At 39.0% G+C, this 22,567-nt stretch overlaps 1 pseudogene; it reads left to right on the forward strand.

Annotated features, from left to right (window-relative positions):
- Positions 1–21,337: 21,337 nt before the first annotated feature.
- LOC116097942 lies at positions 21,338–21,451 on the forward strand (annotated as a pseudogene).
- The last annotated feature ends 1,116 nt before the right edge of the window (positions 21,452–22,567 follow it).

Here is a 22,567-nt window from a genome sequence, read left to right on the forward strand (position 1 = left end):
GAAATTGGGAAAGGAGAAATCATATGACATGTAAATAAAGAAAATATTTAATAAAAAAAAGAAATCTTTACTGCCACCAACTGTCCAAAATGATGCTATAAAAGAAATCTTACTATGCTTTTTTTCTTTCTGTCCCAGGCTTAGTAGGTTAGGCATGTACACTTGTCATTTTATCATTGAGCCCTAGCCACTCAATCCTATCATCTCTTAGACAACCCTGTTATCATAAGCCACCTTTAAACTAATTCTACTTCTGCTAGCTGTCACCACTCCTAATGTCTTAGTATCTTTGCTGGCTAAGGAACTCAAAAAAGGAAGTTCCATCATATTGGGGAAATCAAAGTACCATAACTTGAAGCAACAGGCCATAACACATGAATGAATGCATACATAGTACTGCTCAACTAGCTTTGTCTACCCCTGTACAGTCCAAGATTCCTGCCTAGGGAATCATGCCATCCATGATGAATTGAATTGCCCCACCTCAATGAACATAATCAAAGCAGTCCACCATATAACCTTCCACATGAGGCTGCTGAGAGTCTAAAGCAAGACAATAAAAATTTGAATGTCTTTAAATGTGAGAGGCAGTGTTAATCATACTAAGTTAAAAATAGCTTGCAAAATTTCTCTTGTTTCAATCATGCTGTCCCCTTTAGGTACTGTACTAGTTCACTGTGTATTTCTTCCTCACCCTTACACATGGCTTTTCCTATATTTTTTGATACCTTTTCTGCTTAAGATTTACATTTTGTTTCACCTTCTATAGTGTCATATTTTCAAAACCTCATCTTTATCCACTCCAACTTGTCATTCCTACTTGAACATCCTTCATCCCAAGATTCCAACGCATTCACACTATAATTTATACACATCATTACTCAGACTTGACCCTACTTGTCCCAACTTCCTTTAAGTACAATTTTTAAAAGAGGCCACTGTGGGGAGCCGTGAAGCTGGACAGGCATTCGCCATGGCAAGATGGCGCCTACTTCCACTGTCGAGTAAACAACTGTTTGCGCATGTGCATAGAGAACTGTTTGCGCATGTGCGTGGAGTGAAAAGGACGCCATGTCACGGCCCATCCTGGGGCTTTACGTAGGGTAACGAGCGAACAGCCAATCATGAGCAGACACGCCATGCTGTGGGCAGATATGCCGCACTGTGGTGTATATAAGCAGTACGGATTTTGGGCTCGACCCTTTTTCCCTATGGATGGAGACAAATAAACGTTGCTGCAGAAGGAACCTAGTGTGTCCACGTGTCTTCTTGCTGGCAAGAGGACTGCGTGGGCTACAGGCCACAAATAGTATTCACAATGTGGTAGTTTCTCACCAGAACATCCAAGTCTAGTACTCATGGTTTATGTTCCTGCAGTACTGTGTGTACACATAACTGAAAATCAATGGGAAGTTAATGGAAAACAAATACCACAGGGAGACTCAGGCACTGCACATAATATTCTTACAGAACAAAAGAGAAAAATGTTTTGAGCAAATGGCTGAAAAGAAGTTTGGAAATTTGAAGAAAAGTGGATCAGTTGTTTTTATGATGCTTACCTTTAAGGAATCTATAACTTGAATTTGGTTTCAATATGCTTGAACTTCTTCACATTAAAAAAAAAAAAAAAAAAAAAAAAAAAAAAAAAAAAAAGCCTGTTGTGAAAACATCGAGAGAAGCAACTTGATTGGATCAATTCACCAGGGCATACTAGAAGATTCATATATATTTTCATTCTCTGAGTTATATGAAATGAGCTCTGTAATGTCCAGGTACTTCTACAATCATGAATATAATAAACAACTAAAATACAAATAGCTCTGCTTTCTCAAAGTTGATATGGATCCAGTCACACCTATAACCAGGAAAGTAGACTAGATCCAGCCTCTTCAGTACTCCCATTGACCAGATGGTGTTTTTAAGAAATCCATGGGATTAGTTCTGATAGGAAATGCAATCTGGCATGACACTACAAGTTGTAATTTCAGTTACTGGGAGATGGAAACAGGGAACTTACAAATTCAAAGTCTGCCAGGCCACGGCCATCTTTAACTCAAGCCTTTAAAAAAGGCAAGCTGGAGCTCAATAGTGGAGGAACATCTGCCTAGCACATGTGAGACCCTATTTTCACTCTCTAGAACTACCAAGAAAATCAATTTTTAATGACAAATGAATTGTTTATAAGAATTTCCTGAGTATGTCAAATATGCATAATAGCTTTATGTTATATATTTTAATTATTCATTCAATGATTGGTAAAGGATTATGTATACAGTAGTTTGTGCCATGGCTTCTAGAGTCAGAATTGAAGACCCACAGACAGAAAGGTTCTGTGCCTGGTCCATGTATGTTATCATAAGTACATAAATATTTAGTCCTTGAAGCACAGTGCTTAAAACACTTAAGCAGAGTGTTTATGTAATGAAGGTAATATAGTGTTCCTCCTTGAATTAGGCCTAGGAAATGTCCCTACCATGGTACTATCACAAGTTAGCTAGGAAGCCACAGACACCCTGATACCTAAACTAAACAAAGACTCAACAAAGGAAAAGGGCTTCAGACAGATTTCTCTTATGAATATTAAGACAAAAATATTCAATAAAGTACTCACAAATTGAATCCACGAACACATCAAAAACATCATTCCCAATGATCAAGTAGTCTTCATCGCAGGGATACAGGGATGGTTCAATATATAAAAACCTAACAATGTAATCCACCATATAAACAAACTAAAAAAACAAATTCTCATGATCATCTCATTAAATGCTGAAGAAGCCTTTAACAAAATCCAAAACCAGAAAGCAGGACCAGGCACACAGGAACTCTACCAGCCCAGTGACTTGGGTTCCTTCCAGTCTGTTTGGGCTGGGATACAGAGCAGACCTTGGGTACAAGCTCTGCAGCCAGTCCCACAACACCCAGAGGAAGCTCCACTCCCAGGTACTCTGACACACCCAGGATCAGAGGCGTGCTGACACACCCAGGACCAGAGGTAAGCAGGAATGAACATCTGTCCCAACACTAGGAATAACTGGGACCAGCTTGACCAGGCACACAAGAACTCTATCAGCCCAGTGACTCGGGTTCCTTCCAGTCTGTCTGGGTTAGTGTACTGAGCAGACCTTGGGCACAAGCTCTGCAGCCAGTCCCACAACACACAGAGAAAGCCACAACCCAGGTGATCTAAAAAGCCCAGGATCCCAAGATCCCAGAATCACAGGATCACAGAGACAGCTTGACTTTGAGGAGTTCTGACACAACCAGGATCACAGGAAGGACAGGCTCCAGTCAGATTTAGCAAGGGCAGGTAGCACTAGAGTTAACCAGATGGCAGAAGGCAAGCATAAGAAAATAAACAATACAAACCAAGGTACTTGCCATCATCAGAACCCAATTCTCCCACCATAGCAAGTCCTGGACACACCATCACACCAGAAAAGCAAAATTCAGATCTAAAATCATTTATCAGGATGATAATGCAGGACCTTAAGAAAGACATAAATAGCACCCTCCAAGAAATTCAGGAGAACACAGGTAAAGAGCTAGAAGCTCTTAAAGAGGAAACACAAAAATCCCTTAAAGAAATACAGGAAAACACAATCAAACAGGTAAAGGAAAGGAGCAAAACCATTCAGAATCTAAAAATGGAAATAGAACCAATAAAGAAATCAGAAAGAGAGACAACCCTGGAGATACAAAACCTAGGAAAGAAATCAGGAGCATAGATGCAAGCATCACCAACAGAATACAAGAGATAGAAGAGAGAATCTCAGGGACAGAAGACACCATAGAAAACATTGACACAACAGTCAAAGAAAATGCAAAAAGCAAAAAGCTCCTAACCCAAAACATCCAGGAAATCCAGGATGCACTGAGAAGACCAAACCTAAGGATAATAGGTATAGAAGAGAGTGAAGACTCTCAATGAAATGGGCCAGTAAATATCTTCCACAAAATTATAGTAGAAAACTTCCCTAACCTAACAAAGAGATTCCCATGAACATACAAGAAGCCTACAGAACTCCAAATAGACTGGACTAGAAAAGAAATTCCTCCTGTCACATAATAATCAAAACACCAAATGCACTAAACAAAGAAAGAATTTTAAAAGCAGTAAGGGAAAAAGGCAAGTATAATATAAAGGCAGGCCTATCAGAATTACACCAGACTTCTCACCAGAGACTATGAAAGTTAGAAGATCCTGGGCAGATGTCATACAGACCCTACAAGAACACAAATGCCAGCCCAGACTACTATACCCAGCAAAACTCTCAATTACCATAGTTGGAGAAAACAAGATATTCCATGACAAAACAAAATTTACACCATCTCTTTCCACAAATCCAGCCCTACAAAGGATAATAGATGGAAAAGATCAACATAAGGAGCAAAACTAGAAGAAGCAAGAAGGTAATCTTTCAACAAATCCACACAAACCTAATTCCACCTCTTACAACAAAAACAACAGGAAGTGACAATTACTTTTTCTAAATATATTAATTTGAAAATTAATATTACCAACATATCCTAATCAATTGAAATCCAATAATATGAGGAATTGGAAATTTGTTGATTGTCATCCGATGATCTCTCTAATTTGGTAATTGTAGAAATAGGTCCAACATTGTACAATCTATATACACTGTCAGCTTGTTTGTTTGTGACAGTGTCTTGCTGTGTACAACATAAGGTTCTTGAAATCTTGCTTCTCCTATATCACCCTATTTGTAGTATTGTTTATTTCATGTTTTTATACAATACTATGGTTTTCAGACCAGCTTATATATTTCAAAAATATTTATATACCCAAAAGAAACATAGATGATTAACTAGGGAGGTGGCTTGTAAGAGAACAACAAAGTGAGACTGAATGCTTTGCTTGATATTTGTAACTCTTGTATCAAGTTTGAAGAAGAGGACTTTATAAGTTACTCTTTCTCTGAGATGAATGCTTTTCAAAATTATCACAGCTAATGAATCAAATTCTTACCCTCACCTAATGTCTGTGCCACCCTCCAAGCAGAGCCATTGTTCATTGAAACAGTTGGTAAATGACTTTATGGATAGACCATCGTAATATCTACACCATTTCTTAATTGAATGTAACCTGTTCTCTGTGGGCTGAGAATGAAGTCACTCACTCAAGTCAAATAGTTTTGACCATAGCAGGAAGTCTGTATCCAAAAATCGAGCCTACAATTCATTTCTTGGTGCAGCTGAACTATCAACTCTCAGCTTAGCTATGATGGAGGTAAAATCCTTTGGTGATGTGAGGGTCATTGAGGCCTTATTACAATTAAACCCAATGTCTAAAAATTGTTCTTATTTAGGGCTTGTACCACAGTAAAAGCCAAGGTTTTAAACTCTACTAAATACAAAACAAACAAAAAGACTTTAGATATTCATGTTCATTTAAGAAAATACTAGTAGTTATGTATTATTTTTAAGTATACAGCTAATATGTTTGAAGTTATTTAAAATTTTTATTGAGAAAATGTATTTTCACTATTGCTGTAGATGAGCTTCTACATGAGACTCTTAAATTGGTTGTTGTTTTATATCAAACATCTTTTATAATACTTATTTTTATTGTTATAATATTTTATAAATTTTAAGGAATATGACAAAAAAGATATTGTAGGTATTGAAGGGGGGTCTATGGGAGGAGTGGTGGTACAAAAGGGGAACAAGAATGTGACTCAATTCTATTTAATTAAAATATGTTTTTTATTTGTTTGTTTGTTTTTTCAAGACAGGGTTTCTCTGTGTAGCATTGGCTGTCCTGGAACTCACTCCTTAAACCAGGCTGGCCTCAAACTCAGAAATCTGCCTGCCTCTGCTTCCCAAGTGCTGTGATTAAAGGCGTGCGCCACCACTGCCTGGCTAAAATGTGTTTTTAAATGTTAACAAATTCAGATAAATTGACATCATGTAATTTTTCTCATCATAATGCAATAAAAGTTTAAAATTAAAAAAAATCCAAAACTGCTTTATGTTAAAAGTATTAGAGAAATCAGGGATATGGGGAATATACCTAACCATAATCAAAGCAAAATAAAGCAAGCCGAAAGCCAAACTCTAACTGAGTGGAGAGAAACTTAAAGCAATTCCACTAAAATCAGGGGCAAAACAAGGCTCTCATCTCTCTCCCTATCTATTCAATATAGTTCTTGTGTTTCTAGCTGGAGCAATAAGATACCTAAAGGAGATCAATGGGATATAAGTTGGAAAGGAAGAAATCAGAATATCGCTATTTGAGGATGATATGATAGTATACATAGAGACCCAAAAATTCTACCAGAGAATTCCTACAGCTGATAAACACCTTCAGCAAAGGGACTGGATACAAAATACATTCAAAGAAATCAGTAGCCCTCCTTTATATAAATGATAAATGTGCCAAGAAATTAGGGAAACAACACCCTTTACAATAGCCATGAATAATATATTTGGTGTACCTAACCAAGCAAGTGAAAGATCTATATAACAAGAACTTCAAGTCTCTGAAGAAAGAAACTGAGGAAGATATCAAAAGGTGGGAAGATCTTCCTTGATCATGGATTAACAGTGAAAATATTACCAAAAGCAATCTATAGATTCAGTGTAATCCCAGTCAAAGTTCAACTACAATTCTTCACAGATATGGGGAGAACAACTCTCAACTTACCAGGATAGCTAAAATAATCCTGACAATAAAAGAACTTGTGGAGGTATCACTGTCACTGACTTCAGGCTGTACTACAGGGAAATAGTAATAAAAACTGCATAGCATTCATATAGAAATAGACAAGTGTTGCTGTCCAGCAGCAATGTTAAAAGGGGTAGGGTACCTGGAATATGGAGTTAGAAAGAAATAGGAGGAGATAAAAAGAGATAGGAGGAGGTAGGCTAGCCATACTATACCTTACCCACGTGGGAGGATAAAAAATTAGACGACACAAGCTGTGGTCACTCAGTCATCTTCACTTTAATGCCCTGTTTGTCCCAGCCAACAGTTAGAAAAAGTGAGGTAAATCCCTCCCACAGGTTTGTCAGCGTGCCAGTCCAATCAGCGACTTCTTTTTGTCTCTGTGGAGGTGGGACTTCTGAATGTAACTGGAACCAGGTTGGAGGCGTGGCAAAAAGCGGGAGGTGGGCAAAGAGGTGTGGTTATGAGAGGCAGGCCTCAAACCAGGAGGGTTACAGACAAGTGTATCAATCGAATCAAATCAAAGACCCAAAAATAAACTCACATACCTACAGACACTTGATTTTTAACAACAACAACAAAAAATGCCCAAATCATACAATGCAAAAGGGAGAGGACCTGTAACAAATGATGCTGGTCTAACATGATGTAACTCAGCCCCAAAAGCACACGCACAGAATGTACTCACCGATAAGTGGATATTAGCCATAAAGTACAGGATAACTATACTATAACCAACAGAACTAAAGAAGCTATACAACAAGGAGAGCACAATGGTTGAATCTTTCTAAGATGGGGAAATAAAATAGATATTGAAGTTTAACGTAAAGCAGGAACTGCGTGGAAAAAAGGAGGAGTGGAGGGGGTCCAAATGTAGAGAGGGGAAAGAGAAGAGAGGTCTTCTTTGGGTGCTAGCAACCTTTTTTTAAGATTTATTTATTTATTTTATGTATATGGGTATGTTGTAGCTGTACAAATGATTGTGAGCTTTCATGTGGTTGCTGGAAATTGAACTCAGGACCTCTGCTTGGTCTAGCTCCGCTTGCTCCGGTTCAAAGATTTATCTATTATTGTATGTAAATACACTGTAGCTGACTTCAGATGCACCAGAAGAGGGCATCAGATCTCATTACAGATGGTTGTGAGCCACCATGTGGTTGCTGGGATTTGAACTCAGGACAGTCCATGCTCTTAACCGGTGAGCCATCTCTCCAGCCCCAAGGTGGTGGCAATCTTTAAGATGTGCCAGAGACCTGGGATGGGGAGGGGCCCCAGAGGGTCAAAGGGTCAACTCTAGCTGAGATTTCTATCAGTGGGGGATATGGAACCTGAAGTGGCTACTTCCTATAGTCAGGCAGGACTTTCACTGGAAGGAAAAGGTCAACAACCCTTCAACCCACTACAGTCATCATTGGGAGGAGAGGCCCTTGGCCCTGTGAAGGTTCTATACCCCAGTGTAGGGAAATACCAGGGCCTGGAAACTGGAGAGGGTGGGTTCATGAGCAGGGGGAGGGAGGAGGAGGGAGGGAACAGGGGTTTGTTCTTGTTGTCGTTTGTTCTTTTTTGTTTTGTTTTGTTTTTGGAGGGAAAACTGGGAAAGGAGATATAGTATGACATGTAAATAAAGAAAATATCTAATAAAAAAAAAATGTCTGGTCTCCTATCTTTACTTTCCTCCACTGTGCCTTAAACCTTGGAGTTCTATGCAGCAAGCAGCAGAGAGAAGAAATGAGATGGTGTGGGAAATGAATCCAAGCACCACTATTTGCTGGATGTGTAAACCCTTCCAACTTAAAACAGAAGGCTTCTTAGAATCATCCTTTGCATTCACCACACCCATCTACAAAACAAGGCAGTGTGTATATTTAAGTCACAAGACTAACACATATCTCAAAAAAGATTAGTGTTAAAGTCATAGAAGAGAATTCAGAAACTTAAATCCACACACTTTTATATTTCTGCTGCTTTTGTTACAAGTAATTATAAAGTGATTTTCTTTTTAATAAAACTCTGCCTACCTCCTGGAACAAGCCTGACACCTTAAATGTACACACAAATGCTTATTCTCTTTGTCAAAGGTCATTCCTTCTGCCTGACACCTTGTCAATTTACTCTATCTTAGACCTTATTAGCTGCCATTTACTCCCATCACAGAAATGATGAAATAAATAAATGTGCAGTTATACCACAGAGAATGCTATGGGTAAGCTAAGTGATGGGCTAAGATCCAGAAAGGAAAGAACTACTTTTGGAATTTTTAATTTTATATTAAGCTATTTTGAGACCTCCCAAGCCTTCTCTCTTCTCATTTTCTAAATTTTATTAATTTTAGCATAATTTCTGTTCTGATGGGGCAATAGGAAACATTTTGATACACACATATATTACATAGTGTATATAAACCATCAAACATAGCTCCTCAATTCTTTATTTGCTCTTCTTGCAAAAAACTTTCAAAATCATTTCTAGCTTTGCAATTAAAAAAATTAACATTCAAGGCAGAAAGAGGTATCTTCCTTTTGGACAGGGCGAGCTTATAGGACTATCTGTAGCTAACAAGAGGCCCCTAGTTTAGATGGTGGATCCACCAAGATTCACCACTGGAGGTGTTATATTTAGTATATCTAACAACATGAGGATGGTAGTTGCTGTGTGCAGCAGTTGAATTACCTGACTAAGTTTGTGTGGTGTTTTCATTCATGCAGTGACTCAACTGGGTTCCAAAGAGAAAGGTCAAGTATTGTCCTATGTGAGCTACAACATCCCTTCTGGGTCAATTGTTTCCGTAGAAGTTCCTGCCAGATGTGGAACATGCCACACATCTGATGACCCAACACAGAGTCAAATCTTAGCCATTGCCCCTTACTCTGGGTTTGTAGTTCTGCTGGGAAAGGAACCTAGGCACATCCTGGGACAGGATCCTCCTAGTCTCCAACTGTGCTGGGAGCTGATCTGGTGCCACAGAGCTCCATAACCAAATACTGTCAGGAAAGAGCTGGAGTCCCAGGAGTGCCAACATACCTGTGAGCAGAGGTAAGACCACCACTTCTGCTCTGAGAGACCTGCCTGGAACTTTCAGGACACAGGAACTAAGGAGCAGCCTTGGAAAGGGTCCTTCTGGTTTCCATGTGTGCCCAAAGCTGATCCTATGCCACAGAACTCAATACTCAAATACCGAAAAGAGAAAGCTGGCCTCCCAAGAGTGCTGACACACTAATGAGCACAGGTAAGACTACTGCTGCTGAAATTCCTGGCCCAAGAGGAACCCGCCCAGAACCATCAAGACACAGGAATCAAAGACGACCTAGGGACAGAATACTTCTGGTCTCTGTCTACACCCCAGAGATGACTTTGTGCCACAGCTCTCCGTACACAAATTCCTCCAAAAAAGAACTGGTCTCTGAAGAGTACTGACCCACAGGCTTTCAGGACCAACAAGCATTGTCACTGACAGCAAGACCAGCTAACACCTGAAAGAACCAGATGGCAAAAGGCAAGGGCAAGAATTTAAGCAACAGAAGCCAAGGTTACTTGGCATCATCGGAAACCACTTCTACTATCACAGCAAGTTCTGGAGACCCCAACATACCAGAAAAGCAAGATTCTGATTTAAATAACATATCATGATGGTGATAGAGGACTCTGAGAAGGATATAAGTAACCCCCTTTAAAAAAAAATACAGGTGGTTTAGTCCCTGGGAACTCTGCAGGTACTGGTTAGTTTATTTTGATGTACCTCCTATGGGGCTGCAAACACCTTCAGCTCCTTGGGTCTTTCCTCTAGCTCCATCACTGGGGACCATGTGCTCAGTCCAATGGATAGCTGTGAACATCCACATCTGTATTTGTCAGGCACTGGCAGAGCCTCTCAGAAGACAGCTATGTCAGGCTCCTATCAGCCAGCACTTGCTGGCATCCACAATAGTGTCTGGGTTTGGTGATCAAATACTGGAAGGATCCCCAGATAGAGCAATATCTGGATTCCTTCAGTCTCTGCTCCACTTTGCAACTCCTTCCCTGGATATTTTGTTCCCCATTCTAAGAAGGAATGGAGTATCCACACTTTGATCTTCTTTCTTCTTGAGTTTCTTGTGGTTTATAGATTGTATCTTGGTTATTCCGATCTTCTGGGCTAATATCCACTTTTCAGAGAGTACATGCCATGTGTGTTCTTTTGTGATTGGGTTACCTCACTCAGGATGATATCCTCCAGATCCATCCATTTCCCTAAGAATTTCATAATTTCATTGTTTTTAATAGCTACATAGTACTCCATTGTGTAGGTGTACCACATTTTCTGTATCTCTTCCTCTGTTGAGGGACATCTGGTTTGTTTCCAGTTTCTGGCTATTATAAATAAGGTTACTATGAACCTAGTGGAGCATGTGTCCTTATTACACATTGGAGCATCTTCTGGGTATATGCCCAGGAGTGGTATTACTTGGTCCTCAGGTAGTACTATGTCCAGTATTCTGAGGAACTGCCAAACTGATTTCCAGAGTAGTTGTACCAGCTTGTAATCCCACCAGCAATTAAGTAGTGTTCCATTTTCTCCACAACCTCATCAGCATCTTTGTCACCTGAGATTTTGATCTTAGGGACTAGACAAGGCTGCCCACTCTATCTATTCAATATAGTACTTGAAGTCCTAGCTATAGAAATTAGACAACTAATGGATCGTACACCTGTGATCACTTGATCTTTTACAAAGGAGCGAAAACAATCCAGTGGAAAAAAAGACAGCATTTTCAACAAATGGTGCTGGTTCAAATGGCAGTCAACATGTAGAAGAATGCAAATTGATCCATTCTTATCTTCCTGTATAAACTTCAACTCAAAGTGGATCAATGACCTCCACATAAGACCAGATACATTGAATCTAAGAGAAGAGAAAGTGGGGAAAAGCCTCGAGCACATGAGCATAGGAGAAAAGTTCCTGAACAGAACACCAATGGCTTATGCTCTAAGATTAAGATTTGACAAATGGGACCTCATAAAATTGCAAAGCTTCAGTAAGGCAAAGGACACTATCAATAGGACAAAACAGCAACCAAGAGATTGGGAAAAGATCTTTATCAATCCTACATCTGATAGAGGGCTAATATCCAATATACACAAAGACACATGGAGGACTCATGGCTCTGGCCACATATGTGGCAGTGGATGGCCTTGTTGGCATTAGTGGGAGGAGAGGCCCACTAATGCCAACAAGGCCTTGGGCATAGGGGTATTCAATGCCCTAGTGTAAGGGAATGCTAGCATGGGAAGATGGGAATGGGTGGGTGGGTGGGTGGGAAAACACCCTCATAGAAGCATGGGGAGAGGGAGAGGGTTTCTTAAGGGGAGACCTAAAAAACGGAAAACATTTAAAATGTAAATAAAGAAGATAGTCAATTTTAAAAAACTCAAAAAATTAACATTCCTTTATCATTTGTTTGCACAGACATATTTACATATGTGCGTGCATCTGCACACAGCACATATGTTGAAACCAGAGAGTGATCTTCTGCAAGTGTATACCCTTCTTCTACCATGTGGGTCCCAGGAAAGAAATGAGGTTCTCGGGTTTGGTAACAAGTGTTGTCATGCTCTGAGCCTTTGCATCAGCCTCAAATGGATGGTGCTACTTTCTTTTTAATGAACGAATGCCCTGTTGTCTCTACTTCTGCAGCCATGGATACATATCAAAGGTGCATCCAGTTCTTGATTCCTGTGTACAAAACCCCTATCAGGCTGCTTATATTCACTAAAGCTGCCCTCCTATCCTCCTTTTCTGCAGAGATACAGACTGCTTGGCAATCTACTGTTATTGTCTCTATTTTGGCATTAGAGAGCAATTCAAGCCTATGTTTATACACTATCAAAGCACTATTGAAGAAACAGAAGAGTACCTATCAAGGGTCCTGTTTACTCAGAGGCATTACCCTGTAAGCCAACTGGGGACAAACGTTTTGTCTAGGGACAGGCCTGTGGTTAGGCCCTTCAGAGTTCTTCTATACAGCCAAGGACAAAGTCACCCTGGCTGGCCAACCCATGTCTCTATGTCATCTCTGTGGCTACAATACCAAGCTTCATTGCACCCTGAAACTACAAGCATGTCATTGCAATCAGACAAAGACTTCACAGCTATGCCTTTTACTTTAAGCTCAAGACCGCTGCAGCTAGCCACAGGCAATGATTACTATGGTGAAATATGAATTGACTCAGCTTTGTGTCTTTCCCTGGCACTGGAGCTATTCTACAAGGTCTATGGGCAAGCCTGGAGTATAGAAGACTATTCAAATGTTAAGTTCTGGGCTGGTGAGATGGCTCAGTGGGTAAGAGCACTGATTGCTCTTCCAGAGGTCCTGAGTTCAAATCCCAGCAACCACATGGTGGCCCACAACCATCCATAATGAAATCTGATGCCCTCTTCTGGTGTGTCTGAAGCCAGCTACAATGCACCTATATATAATAAATAAATAAATGTGGGGAGCCGCAGCTGCCACCCTATATACATATATATTGAACACCTGGTCTCCTGCCAGAGCAGAGAGCATTGAGATAAACAAGCCTTAGTTGGAAAAGCTGAGTGCCTCTAGTTTGTGATGCAAGCTGGCATGATTTTCCCGCAGCCTATTATGCTTTGCCACGTAGCCGATGCTGATTGGGACCAGGGAAAGTATTTAACCCACAAGGGCTGGGGGCTGGATATGATAATTAGGAGTAAGTATGTAGGGATAGAAGTTGTAAGGGTAGAAGTAAGATGTAAGGATAAGAATAGAAGTAAGATGTATGTAGCAAGATGTAGGGAATAGGAGTAAGTAGGAAATAGGAATAAGTAAGAAGAAAGTAGAAAGATGTAATCACTAAGATGGAAGAAGAAGAAAAGATATAGAAGAATATAAAAGAAGCTAGCTAGAGAAAAAGTAAAAGTGAAGGTTCCTGATTAAACTGCATGGAGAAGAGCTCGTTGTTGCCTCCTTATTTCCGCTGGACGGAAAAAGGCACCCAACAAATAAATCTTTAAAAAAATTTTTTTCAAATATTAAGTTCTACCATTCTACACCTAAGCTCCAGACCACTCTTGCACTTACTCCTATCAAGTACATGGGTTCTCACAGGACACAATCATGCTGGAAAAGAAGAAACATTGATAAAGTCAGTCCCATGGCCACCTAGGTTCATAATAAGAAAGACTGTGCTTAAGTCTTTTGGATGCAGGATCCTGCACAGCTCACAGTCACAGTGAGAGGACAGGTAAAACTCAGGTTCATTCCAAGATTAGAAATTAGTCCAGCTCAAACTTGACTCATTCTAGAAGGTAGACATGGCTCTGCCTAATGCTGGATCTGGCCTAGAGGCTCTGTTAGTGCGGACTCCTTCTGTTCTGTCAAGTGCTGGTGTTACTGTGAAAATCCTGGTGCTGGACTTTAGGACAAAACCTTTTACTAGCTCTTCTGCCTTGGTACCCAGTGGGTGGAGTTCTCCAAGCTTTGTAACACAAGACTTGGGAGGGACAGTGGTTGTAAATAGCATCTTCCTGGAGCAATTCCACCACTTTTTAGCCTGTCTGGAAATAAAACCAGTGGGGTTTAGTAGAAAACTTGGTTTCATTGGTTGGGCCTGATACTAGCTTTTAAATCTATAGCCTATATTTAAATCTCCATCTCTCTCACAGGACGGTATCTCTCAGTGTTCTGGGATACTTCGAGGTGGGGAGAGGTAATACCTGTCTTTCCTTCCTGCCTTCTATAATAATCTTTCCATTTTACTATATTAAAAAAACAAGCACTCTTGTATCTTTCCTGGCTTTCTTGGCTCTTGTTAAGATGGTCTTTATAACTGTTCCCTTTGTTGTCTCTGTAGATAACATATAGTCAAAGGGTTTTACTCAGGCAACATCTTGCTCTGTCTCTTTCTGTTGAAATCAAGTAGTAGTTTCACAATAAGAGAAAAGGATGAGAGATGACACAGCACCCTAACATCTGGAAATACAAAATATTTTTAAATACAGCAAAAATAATTTAATGTATTTCTCAGTTTTCTGAATTAAAGATGAACTCATGCATAGGAACTATAGTAGAGAAAGGACATTAAGTGGAAACATTAATGGTTCTCACCATGTAAGAATTTCTAAATATTCAAATATAACCAAAATAAGAACAAATGAGAAAATATTACCATATATATGATATTCAAAAAGTTTGAGATTATAAAAGAACTTGTGCAAATAAAAAGGAAAATATTAGTAATATGTCCAGCAGTCCTTAAATCACAACAACTGAAGTCATAATGTTTGCAGTGAAATTCATCTCTGAAATTTAAAATGATTTTTAAACATCAAAATATACTTACCCAACTACTCCATTACAAGAATGACTCACTTGAGGGTCAGTATTTGTGAATAAAGAGCTTTGGATATTTCTATTTTAAATGTATAGGTGATTTGCCTACATGTGTTTGTTGGATCCCCAGGAACTGGAGTTACTGATAGGTGTGAGCTGCCATGTAGGTGCTGGAAATTGAACTTGGATCCTTTTGTGGAACAACCAGTACCCTTAACCACTTTCAATTCACATGAGTAAAGCAAGGATCGTAATGTGGGTAGAGTAAGAAGTGTACAGTTATAACTACAGGAAACAGACATCAGCATACAGCCAAGGACAAGGATCCCAAGGGGGAGGCCCACAGGGAGTGTCTGTTCATATCCAGGGGAGAAGAGTTAACTCAGCTAGCCAGACCTTGGCCTGCAGGAAAGACTTGTGACAATAGGAGGCACCCTGAGTCTGAAAGCTATCACAACATGTGAGTTACATGCTGATGTCATCATTTTAGTTACAGTGTACTCCTTGGTTAGCTGCTCACGTGTCTTTGGTGAAGGGGGTATTTTCCTAGCCAGAGTGTAAGAGCAAAGAGTTGTACAAAGAAAGATCCTCAAAAATCATGGATTCCTACTCCTCCAGCCTTTACCCAAATCCTGATTAGTGAATTTCTATGAGGAAAGTCTCTGGGCATGAAAATGAACAACCTGTAATTATAGTCTCCATTGGATGGTCACACAGATAGAACATGAAGCAAACCAAAAGTCATAAAACTAGGAAAAGCACAGATAAGGAAGACAAGAGGTCAGAAGGATGGGAGACAGGAAGTCAGAGGCTGGAAGACAGAAGCTTAGTAGGGATGGGAGATAGGAGCTTAGTAGGGATGAGAGACAGGAGGTCAGAGGGCTGGAAGACAGGGGCTTAGTAGGGATGGGAGATAGGAGCTTAGTAGGGATGAGAGACAGGAAGTCAGAGGGCTGAAAGACAGGGGCTTAGTAGGGATGGGAGATACGAGCTTAGTAGGGATGAGAGACAGGAGGTCAGAGGGTTGGAAGACAGGGGCTTAGTAGGGATGGAAGGCAGGAGCTTAGTAGGGATGGGAGATTGGAGGCCAGAGGGCTGGAAGACAGGGGGTTGGTGGAGATGGAAAGAATATTATCAAGAATGCACAGAAAGCAACCAGAATCCACCAAACTCCTAAGTGAAAGTTTCAAATAACTAACACATAACAATAACAAAAAGAGCAACCCAGGAGCATTGGAAGAGGGAGGGGAAGGGTTGGAGTTCTCTCAGAACCAAGTACAGTTCTTCTCAACAGTCAGAGGGAAAAGCAAGACTGTGGGAAGAATATGCATATACATCCATAGAGTGCAAAAAACTAGCTGCCAGATCCTTCATAACAAAGATTAAAAACAAGATACAGAACAACCAATCATTTTCCAGGTAACTTCACTATGTGCCAGAACAAATCTCAAAAACATTTATAGTAATATGAAAACATCCAGTACTAGCAAGATGAATTTCACAAAATCCACTGTAGGGACAGAAAAAGAAAAGGGAAGTCAGACTCATAATGAGTAGGAATATACATCAAAACTGGCTCCCAAACTACACAGATGATAGAATGTGTAAACAAAGGTCATAAGTCAGTTAGTACAGAGCCGGGCAATCAAGAAAGATTTGAAATAGAGACATCCATTATACAAAAAGACAAAGTAAACTAGTAATGAGCAACAGTGCGAAAGCCATGAAAGTCTAACACAGAAACTGACAGGAAAGGAAAATCACAGGCTGGGGTCTGGAAAGAAGGTTAAGACCACTGGCTGCTCTCCTAAAGGCCACAGGTTCAGTTTCCAGCCCTCACAACTATCTATAACTCCAGTTCCATGGGAATCCAACACCCTCTTTTGGCCTTTATAGGCATTAGGCATACATGCAGACAAAACACTCATACATATTAAATAAATAAATATCTTTTTAAATCTTTAAAAACCTTACAACCCAAGTATGAAAGTTAAAGTTACAGAATTTCTAAAAAATAAAGCCTAGGAGAAAGTCTGCGGCTTTGATACACTACTTTCACTGCTTTGGTTACTGGTTTAGCAATATAAGCTGAAAAGAAAAAAGTCAATCATTGTCTTTCATCAAGATTGAAATGACGGTTCTCTGAAAGGATGGTGCTGCAGACTGGGAATCAGCAATCATAATAGACATATTTGCCAAAGGTAAAGCTTTTTTATATCACCAAAATAAATAGGTATTTTATATTCAATAAGTATATGCAGTAGTGAAACATCACCAACCAGTATGAAAGTAACATTGCTCTCTCTAAATACATAGCAAAAATAATTAACGTCTAAGGAATCTGGTGCTTTTCTTGTTCTTGCTCTGACAAACTGAGAAACCTTCCTGAAGCAGGAAATATTCTTTATGGATTCCTGGTGGCCAAGGTTTCAGTCTATGTTCCCAGGTTGCATTTTAAGGGGCCTCTGTGATAGAGCAGGACATGATAGACAGCAGACTGTGGGGCTGATGGGGCAGAGCTTCTCATCATAGTAGCCAAGAAGCAGAGAATGAGGAAGAAAAAGAGTCCAGAGACCATTCTTCCCACGCAACATCTTAGATGATGATTCCTCTAATAAGGTCCCACATCCTAAGCATTTCAGCAATTCTAGATTCATCAATACATTAGTCCACTGATGAACTTAGGACACAGTCACCTTTCAACAGTGATGCCAGATGTGGACCAAGCCTTCAACACCACAACAAACCTTTGGGAAGATGCTTTGTATTCCAACTACAAATAAAACTGAGTTAGTCCTAGGAATGTGTATTCAAGAGGAGGATTCAGAAATCTCATATGGCCTTGGCATTTATTTTCCTTCTGTGTAACCAACACAGAAAATAAGACTTTGGGTACAATTTGAACTGACATAAAAATTCATACTTTAAACCAGCAGTCTGTAATATCAATTATATCTGACACTACACCTGAGAATTGCGAGGGGTTCATGATCAAGTGACTAAAGCAAAACAAGTCAATTCTGGTTTCAGATATGGCCAACAATCTTGTATTAATTGTTTATGACTGATGTCTATAACATTAGTCCTCAGATGCAGTCGCCCTTAAGAAGGATAGAGAAAGAGATCTTCCTTGCAGCCAAAACTGCTGCTTCTATTTGTTTTTTGTTTGTTTGTTTTCAAAAGAGAGCTCCACAATAAACAATGGATAATAGCCATTGTTTGTCTTCAGATTTTAAAGGACCAAGCATAAGGGATTGAAAATAAAAAGTAATACAAATGCAAATGGATAAGAATTTGAAATCGTGCTTCAGGTTACTGCTTACAAGCAGATGTCACCTGCAAAGCACTTTCATGATCCTAAAGCAGAGAGAAGTCTTCTGTTGATACTAAGGACCCTCTGTCTCTAGCCACTCTACGGTGACCAATGGACTCACTAACAAAACAGTCAAGGCGTCAGGTACAGACACTACACATTTTGCTAATATATATAGCTCTCCCTTAAACAAGCCTGTTCTTGCTACCACAATTGCTGGCTGCCTAACATGCTGATTCAATTTGTTGGTGCCATTCTCCAAGGAATCGTAGAACCGGGTTGACTAATTTCCATCATAGAAGATGAGCAACATGTTTCACCAAAACAAACATAGATATTAATCTTCTTCCCTGGGTGCTCTACTGATAACTACTAACTACTAATATTAACTACTAATTATATATATCATATTTATAATATTATAATATATAATATATAAAAATGGCATATATAATATTAAATATAATATAATATTAATAATATATAATATAAATATTAACTACTAACCATAGGCTAAAGGAATGTTTGATTTTCTCTGATGATAGCCACTCAACTTCACCTGCAGCCAAAGAACACATATACCATCCAGGAATGAGAGGAAGGTTTACAATCGTGTAATCCATTTGGCTAATCGTATACCACATCAGTGTGAGTTGGCTTGCAGCAGACAGCTATAAAGTACCATATGGAAGTACTGTTTTTCAAGATTATATGTGTTCTGAACTAGTAGCCACTATCTTTCCCCCAAAGTCAAAAGCACATGAACCAAAACATGGAGCTAGAAATGGAGGTAGTTCCTGCCTCAATCTGTTACCCTTAAGGAGACAATCACAAGAATTTGTATTCTTCTTTTCAATGTTTTAACTTTATAGGCTTAGATATTTCATTTTTAAAACTAAATGGAACTTACAGATTAAACTATACCATATAATGTTGAGTTTTTTATACCATCAAACCACCAGGAAATAAAGGATTTTCTGTACTAATTGTAGAGATAATGATGATTTTTTTGAGACAGGGTTTCTCTGTATAGCCCTGGCTGTCCTGGAACTCCCTCTGTAGACCAGGCTGGCCTCGAACTCAGAAATCTGCCTGCCTCTGCCTCCCAAGTGCTGGGATTAAAGGCGTGCACCACCACTGCCCAGAGATGATGATTATTAAAGCAAAACATCAGCCGAAGAAGAAAAAAAAAAAAACCCTACCTAAGAAAGGTAGGACTCAAGGAATTTTTGGAATATTCTCAAGTATTCATGTGTCCAGTATCAGAGGCTAATAAAGGAATAAAGGCAAGGCTTTTATTCTTCTAGTCTTTAAAACTTAAATTTTACAATTACCTCATCAGGAAAAACTCAAGACCAGACACAGAAAGTGCTTCCTGAAGAGGAAAGGAATGACTAGTAAGAGGAAGAAACTAATATGGTTATATGTAATAACCATATTTTGCCATTCCCTATCTTCTACATCTTATAAAATGTGTTATTAGTCAGGGTGAGCCTTATTCTTATGCCTCAGTCTATAAGCTGTAAGATATCAAAAAGGAATTGGAACTGAGTAATATAAAAAGAATGGATGCCACCCAGAAACAGGGTGGCTCTCAGAACTTCAAGTCCACTTCATAGAGAAGTGTGATAAACTGAACATGGTTAGAACAGACACAATAATATCACATCCTACTGCTTCTCAGTGTGAATTGTAGAATGTATGTGGAGGCTGAGTTGGCCAAGTTTGAATAATACCAGGATGACTCTTAGACTGACATCAGTACAGCCCATCTTTTACCTTTTGTCTACTTCAAAGAAAGGATACCATTAATTTTTATCATCCAGAATCCCTTTTGGTGGTCTGCTTCAGACTGAAACTGAGTATGACAAACTAGCACAAAAACAAAGAAGGTATCAAAGAAAAAAGGGCATTCTTTTCTTTTCTGGAAGCAACCAAACACACAGGCAAACATGAGTCTCTCCACAAAGAATTCCAAATGAGTCACCATGGTGTTTCACGTGTAACAACTGATAGCTACATCTTAGAGATTCCTCAGAACTATGAAAGCTTCCAGATGAGCATTTAAGAATCCCTTCCAGGAGCTGGAGAGATGGATCAGTGGTTTAGAGCATGTATTGCTCTTGGTTTTCAGTACCTATGTCAAGTACCTCACAGTGCCTTTATCTCTAGCTCCAGAGAATCTAGTGCCCTCCTCTGGCCTCTGCATGTAATGTTTATACATATACTCATACACATCATACACATACATGTCACATACATAAACACATCATATTCACATCATACATATCACATCATACACATGCACACACACATTGCACACATAAACATACACATAATTAAATGAAAAGTCTAAAAGAATCTAGGTCACCGGGCCACTGGCAAGTATGGGTAGACTTTCCTGACAAAGTCAATCCCAGAGAAAACTATAATTAAATTTACAATTTCAGTAGCAAAACCTGTTGAAATAAACAAAGTGGCTTCTGATTTCTCAACTAAAATCTACTAATTCAGTAAAATTTCCCATTTTGGAAAAGGTTAATTGTGATAGAAAAGTATAATGAACCATATCAGCACCATTCTGGTACAGTCCTAGGTCAGCATTCATACTGTATAATTGAATTCCTCAAGGTCTATGTATATGGAGAACAAAAGAACTCTAATCTTACCGTAAGAATTAATTTAAGAGACAGACATGGTGATGCATACTTTTAATTCCAGCATTCCAAGAAGCAGAGGCAAGAGGATCTGTGGTTTCCAGGGCAGACAGGACTACACAGAGAAATACTGCCTGGAAAAGTAAAAAATAATAATAACTTTTAGTTTAAAATATTATTCTTCTCTACTTATACATTATCTTAGTGGAAAATTACTCCATCACTTGAACAATGAATAATCTTTTTCCTGGCCTTTGCTGTTCTGTTCAGAGTAACCATCTAAATCCATCTTTCTCTTGGAGTTAACAATTTTTCTCCAAAAATTTGTTACTGATTATCTCAGATTACTATCGCTTCTTGGCCTTTGGCTAAGATCAAGTGTAGTATCAGATTACTATGTTTAATCTATAAGATTCAATTTTATCCAAACAGAATTGGTATATTTAATAAATTCTCATCATCTTAGAATACTGAAAAATTGGCATTTACTCCACAATATTAGGTGACATTAAGCAATGATTAGGTTAGTGAGAAAAGAAAACAAATTATCATTTCTCTAGTTAAGAAATACTTCATGCAAGTAACTGTAATTTAGCTTTTTATCCCAAAGCTAATCATAAAATTAATTCTCATTTATAGGTGATTCATATTCATATAACAACTAAGGAAAATATTTCTATGGACAAACTGAAGAAAAGCTCATTTCTAAGTATTGAAAGTTTAAAATGAAAACTCTGTGAGTTTTACATGTAGCTTTAAAAGATGACTCCCACTTAATGGGAAATTATCATGAATGCCAAAAAGAAACATTATGGTCGATTAATGCTCCTAAGAAGAGCATTTAAATATTTCATTGTTGCAGGGAACCATCATTCAAACCACTGAATATTTATTCCCTTTGCAAGTGTTAAAAACAAGACTAAATTAGAGCAGCTTTTCAATAAAGATCTATTTAGCCTATAAGACAGAAATGAAGCTTTTCAAACTAAAAATAACCCTGGCCTCTTGATCCATTTTTAGCATGCTAGAGAATGACATTCTGATACAGAAGAAGCTAGACAGCTCTAGTGAACTCAGTGTGTCTTTTGGCAAAGAGTCAAACAATGTTCTGTTCTATCAAGCAACACTACTGTCTGGTATGTAACATGACACCTAAATCTATCAGCTATATCATATTCAGCTTCCAGATAAGTTTCACTGTTGACATGCTCTTCTAAGCATCAAGTGACAAAGAGAAAGTGTCCAGGAAAGTGTTTAGAACTGCAAGCACTTCAGAGGCATGACAACCTAATCTATGTTCAACTGTGATTTTGGGTCAACTTATAAAAATGTAACCAGTGGCAACATATTGTGGGAGAAGTTGATTCTAAGGCACAGAGAACAGATTACTTCAAATGGTTCCAAAACAGGTCACAACCTTGAATGGAACAACATATCAATGGGTAGAAGAAGCCATCAGTGGGTCATAGCAAAGTGACACTATCTGAGAGACGGAGGCAACAAAAAATAATATTCTTGAGAAAAATGGGGCTGCAGGAAAGAGTTTATAAGCAGTAAATTGTATTAAGGAAGTGTTTTC

Source organism: Mastomys coucha, unplaced genomic scaffold (genome assembly GCF_008632895.1).
Source record: "Mastomys coucha isolate ucsf_1 unplaced genomic scaffold, UCSF_Mcou_1 pScaffold2, whole genome shotgun sequence".
Classification (NCBI taxonomy): Eukaryota; Metazoa; Chordata; class Mammalia; order Rodentia; family Muridae; genus Mastomys; species Mastomys coucha.